Here is a 6,000-nt window from a genome sequence, read left to right as displayed (position 1 = left end):
AAATGAGTTACAATTCTTCTAAAAAGACTTGAAATTGGTCTTATTTTCATGTAATGACGCATGTCATCACAACCCCAAACTTATTTCATTCCTTGTCCTCGAGGAATATCTCAATCTCTAAGAAAACAAAACACTACCTCAATCCATTTGGCTACACAAACTCAAACCCAATCAAGTTAGACGCAATTTGCATAATATTTCAACGATCAATTTCGTCATGATTCAAATACACACAGTTTCAAATTTAGGCAAAACAAAGAGCATCAAACAAAGATTGACCATACTTAATCTCTTCACACCCTCACCGACTCTCCTGTTTGAGGGTAATATTCACTCAATCAACACATCATAACTAGATTACTATAAATTTGCAAACATTCTCAAAAATCAATCACCATGTCATGAGCACACACATTAGAGGACTTTTATCGGTTGTAACGTGGCCTGGATAAAGGGTGGATGGTGGCATTTTGGTAAGTGAGTAGAAAAACTTGAAGTTAGATACCACTAGATTGAATAAACGTATAACACCCCACCGTATTTTTCAAGAATTGATTCTAGAGAAAAAAAATTCACATTTTCTTTTGGATTTGACTATCCAATTTCAAACACAATTTCTTTTTGTTTTCAAGAAGATCACCATGATTTTTGTATATATATTTTTTTTTACTTCTTTTCTCGGTGAACTTTTGAATTTTTTTCTTTCAATTTTTTTATTATTATTATTCTCTAGTATACCCACCCCAAACTTTATTTGTTGCTAATTGCAAAAGCAACCCTAAACTTAGTGACGTGCATTGTGCAACAATCACTGAAAAGGTATCTAATTCTTCAAGAAAATCATCCTTTTTTTTTTTATATATATTGTGATATTCAAAACTTGGGTAAGAACACAAAACACAATATTTTTCTTTAAGCTCAAAGGGGTTAAGCAAAGGATAAACAATGATAAGGGTGGCTAGAACAGGCTCAAGGTCTTTTTCAAAAAAAAGAACAGGCTCAAGGTATCAAACAATTTGACTCGTGTGTGCATCACAACAATAAATCAATTAAAGAGAACATGCGCAAATTCTAGAGACATAGCTAAGTGTGGAATTCTCATAATCAACAAAAGATCAGTGTATGGCTCAAGAACTCACGGTTAGGCCAGATTCAAAATGTGGTCACTATTTGTAAGAGTCCCTAAGCTTTGCCTAAGTAATCAACAATGATGCATAAGAATCAATTAAAAACATCACGCATTCATATCATGCAAATGGTCAACAAATTTGAATCTAAGGTGGTAGCCAAACAAATTGCAAATAGTGTCAGGTTTTCAAAAATACTAAAGCATTCAATTCGGACAAAACAACAAAACAAGCATGGTAACATAAGACTTATTTCAGACCAATCGATTATTCCAACAAGAAAGTAAAAATGAGAGAGAAGAAAGAACCGTAAATCTCATGGGTTGCCTCCCATGAAGCGCTTTTTTAACGTCCCGAGCTCGACGCCTCAACCACTGTTAGGGTGGCCTAAATGATAGCAATAACACATCATCTTTCTTCTTCCTCTTGTTTGTTAAGAATTCCATGAACTTAGCATAGAGAAACAAATATTCCCATCTTCCAATAACTAAGCTTTTGGAATGGACACTCTCCCACCTTTGAGAAGATTGATGCTTCTTTGACAATTGATTTATCTCTTTAAACTCCATTAGTTGAAACTCAAATGTCACATAGAGATCACCATGGTTCACTCTTCTCATGTCATTCTTCTTGGTTTTCAATTTTTCTTCTTCTCCAATAGCATGATGTTTCATCTCCATCTCAATCAACTTCTCACACTCATTTGCCTTTTCAACAAGATTACGACAATCAACTTCAAATCCATCAAATGAACCTTGATTTAACCTAAAAAATTCATCCAATATCTTTTCGAGTTGAGAGGTGAAATCAATCTTAATCCCTTGATGTTCTTCGTCCTTTAAACAAGACTCCTCATAATTGTCATTGTGATGATGCGACCCGCAAGAATCACTTCTCACCTTCAATATTCTTGAAATCTTTGCATCCAACCTCTCTTGTTCATAAGATAGTAAACATAGTTGATAATAAATGATATTTATTTCTTTGTTATCAACCAATCTGTTATCAATCCATTTCATTGCTACAAAACTAAGAGAAAATTTTCAGTAGTAAAGAAAATTAAAGAAGACATGAAGAGAAAATCTTAAATATACAAGAATAACATGAAAATGATAAAAAGAAACAAAAATTAAAACAGTAAAAATTACTAAGTATGGTTCAATTGCCTTGTTGAATCAATCAACAATCCCCGGCAACGGCGCCAAAAACTTGATGAATATTTTGCAAGTGTACAAATAGCCGTCAAGTAGTATAAAAATCGTTCTTTCCACAGGGATTGTTGTAATTCAAAAACTAATTGAATTCATATTTAAACATATAAATTTCAATGTAAAAATGGGGGGGGGGGGGGGGGGGGGGGGGGGGGGGGGGGGGGGGGGGGGGGGGGGGGGGGGGGGGGGGGGGGGGAATTTGTTGATTCAAATTTCGATCACAAGAATTGGAAATAACTTAAGATTAAAATCAATAGGAGAAAAGCGATTGATCCTTTTGGTTCATCTAATTACTACTTCTCTTGGTAATTTCATGTATAATAACGAATTTACTCAATTTAGTTTCACGATTAGATTAAATCAAAAATAATTATGCCCAATGTCTTGGTAACATAATCCTCTCCCTTGATCATCGATCCCTAATGTCCCCCCCCCCCCCCCCCCAAAAAAAAAAAAAATTCTGCACAAAATCAGCTTTCGAGTCTCAACTTCAAAACTTCTCACATAACTCAATTTTGATCATTAATTCACGAAACGGATACCTAAATGACCGTAATCGAGTTAGTTTTCCACAGAATCAAACCATACTAAATTCGGAGTTAGAGAGAGAAATAAATTACCGTTGTAATGAAGGTATGTCCAATTACTAATTCTGCAGAAATTTACTTCTAACCTTCAATTTCAACATCGTCTATCGAACACATCGTAACTTCAAATTCGATTAAATTGAAATTCCAACAAGGTTAATTTCTCTATCTTTCCAGACATGTAAATACTATTCAAAAATGAGCTACAGGGTGAGAGACATGACGAAAATACATGTAGTAGTTTCATACAATAATTGATTTGGACAGACCTTCACTAAAATGGTAATTAATCTCTCTCTATAACTCCAAATTTAGTGGAGTTTGATTCTGTGGAAAATTAACTCGATTGCGATCATTTAGGTACCAGTTTGGTGAATTATTGATACAAATTGAGTTCTGTGCGAAGCTTTGAACTTGAGGCTCAGAAACAGATTTTGTGCAAAATTTTGGTGTGTGTGTGTGTGTGGGGGGGGGGGGGGGGGGGGGGGGGGGGGGGCAAAATCCAAAAAATGATAAAATGGGGGGTATAACAGGCTATTCTAAATGAAAACGTTTTCTGAAATCCTGTTATCTGTGATCAGAACTGCAAATTTGCTATTCTAACCTGATTTTTCATTAATCTCAAACATCTTTTAGCAAATCAAACGCACTCAATAATAATAAAAAAATTAAAAAGGTTTAAATACATAAAAGGTAGCATACAATAAAAGGTGTATAACAGGCTTGTTGCAAAACATCATGCTTGTCAACAATTGTACATAACCAATAACTCACATCCATCAACACGATTATATTTTGGATTATGTTTGAAGATTGATTAATGTTAAAAACATGATAAAAAAATGATTAAGTGATGAAAAATCATGTTATGACCAGTAAATTTGTCATTCTGATAAACAGGTAACAGTATTTCGAAAAACGTTTTCCAAAATCACTTTGGAAAACATTTTCCATAGCAATTTCGAATTCTGCGTTCCGAAATATTTGAATTTTCGAAAAACGTTTTCCAAAATAGTTAAACTTTTTGGAAAATAGAATCCAAAACACTGAAATGTGAATGAAAAAAGATAGATATGAAAACTACATTTTGGTCTATTTTAAAAAATAGATTTCAATAAAATATAAATTTTGGAAAACGTTTTTCAAAAACTATTTATGAAGGCAAAATTGGAATTTTAGGGGGCTGGAAGAAACATGGGTGTACAAAGAGAAAAATTCTATATATAGTTCCAAAAAACCTAATTATTAATCGGGCCTTAAGCCCTCTTTGTAATAAATATAAAAAAAACCTAATTAATGTCCAAAACATGTAACGGCTATTTTATCTTTCTTTCTTATTACCAGATCCAGATTTGTTTTTTTTTTCCAAATCATAATATCCAAATAATTTATTCAAAATTTCATATATTTAACACTATTTTTCTCATATGTTTCTTTCTTAATTTAATTACTAATATCAAATAAAATTATACTTTAATTCGATTTTATGATTTTCTATTTACTCAACTAAATCTTTTGCACCTTACTAAAAAAACTAAATCTTCCGCAATTCATATCCCTATATTTACTTACATAATTTTTTAAACCAACCCCCCAACTAAATCCTCCGGACCTCCACCTTGATCATGTTAGCCAAAGCTAGTAACTATACTCAAGAGTCAAGATATGTCACCATGAAAGCCTTTTGTACAACTGATACTCAACATTTGTTTGGTTACGCGCATGTTTACCACCGCCACATGTTTGAAAATTTCTCATCCCACCTACCCACTTTCTCACCACACCCCTGGAAATTCGATTTTTGCCCTTGGCCAAAAAATTCGGAACGCGTTTTCTGAATTTTTTTTGCCTTCAAAAACAACTTCGGAATGTGTTTTCTGAATTTTTTCCAAATTTGAACTAAAAAAATTCGGAAAACGCGTTCCGAATTTTTTGACCAAGGGCAAAAATGGAATTTCCAGGGGTGTGGTGAGAAAGTGGGTAGTGGGATGAGAAATTTTCCACATGTTTAGAGGCTTTTTTTTTTTATGAAATTGTGAATTCTTGCCGTGACTTTGACCAAGCATGAAAATTCCATTGTGTAACAAAAGAGAGGCTCATTAGTTTTCCCTTTTCACTTACCTCCGGCCCAATATATAAAATCTTTTTAGAAAATTTTGTTGTCCCATTTTATAAGACATTTTCAAAGTTCAAGGTACATTAATTAATTTTTCACAAAACTACCCCTAATTAAATGAAGAAAAAGTAAAAAATCATTATTTTTATCTCTTAACAATTGAAGGGTAATTTTGGAAAGAGAAAGTATATTATTGACAAATTTTTTAATACAAAAACTACTTTTCTTAATTCTTGTGCATATTGGACACTTTTCTTCAAATTGGATCCATAGTTACAAAATCATACTACTTTCGGCATGACCGGTCAAATACTAAATGAGGTCTAAAATAAATTTTAAAGTAAAGCTAAAAATAATTGTTTGAATTTTTGAAGAATTGTGAAGTTATTGTCTCATTTTTATGATTTGTTTTCTCAGATGCCTTTATATTTTTCTCCGAGACCTTTTCTTATCAGAAACCAATGAATTCATAAGGGGCTTTTTTTCTTAGTAATTTGTTCCCCACTTTTTCGGGGGCCTAAAAGCCCTTGCTTGGTTGCCTTACCCTTGAGCCGGAACCTGCCTTCCGCGAGAAGCTTCTTGACCAACTTCATTGCAAAAGTTCCAAGCTTCAAAGTCTACTCTTAGATTATTACTTTGCATTCCTGGGTCTCCTATAGCTGAGACATTGCTTGTAGAGACAGGAGATGCATTGAAAGAAGTACATTTGTTAAGACAAACAACTCCTGCAACTTTTTTTCCATTGCCTCTTTCTTTTTTTTTGAAAACTTGGTATTCGGCCTTAGGACCGACTAATCCAAGAGGACCAATCCCACCGCCCACTTGCGGGGGCCCCATTTAAAGCCAGAGTTTTTTTTGCTCTGTATGGACTTGACCTACCGAAATTGGCACCAATGGGAATCGAACCTGAGACCTTGAGAGGAGCACACTCCAAGGGCCCAAGCCAACACCACTCGACC

Source organism: Trifolium pratense, linkage group LG1 (assembly GCF_020283565.1).
Source record: "Trifolium pratense cultivar HEN17-A07 linkage group LG1, ARS_RC_1.1, whole genome shotgun sequence".
NCBI lineage: Eukaryota > Viridiplantae > Streptophyta > Magnoliopsida > Fabales > Fabaceae > Trifolium > Trifolium pratense.
Note: the sequence above shows the minus strand (reverse complement) of the source record.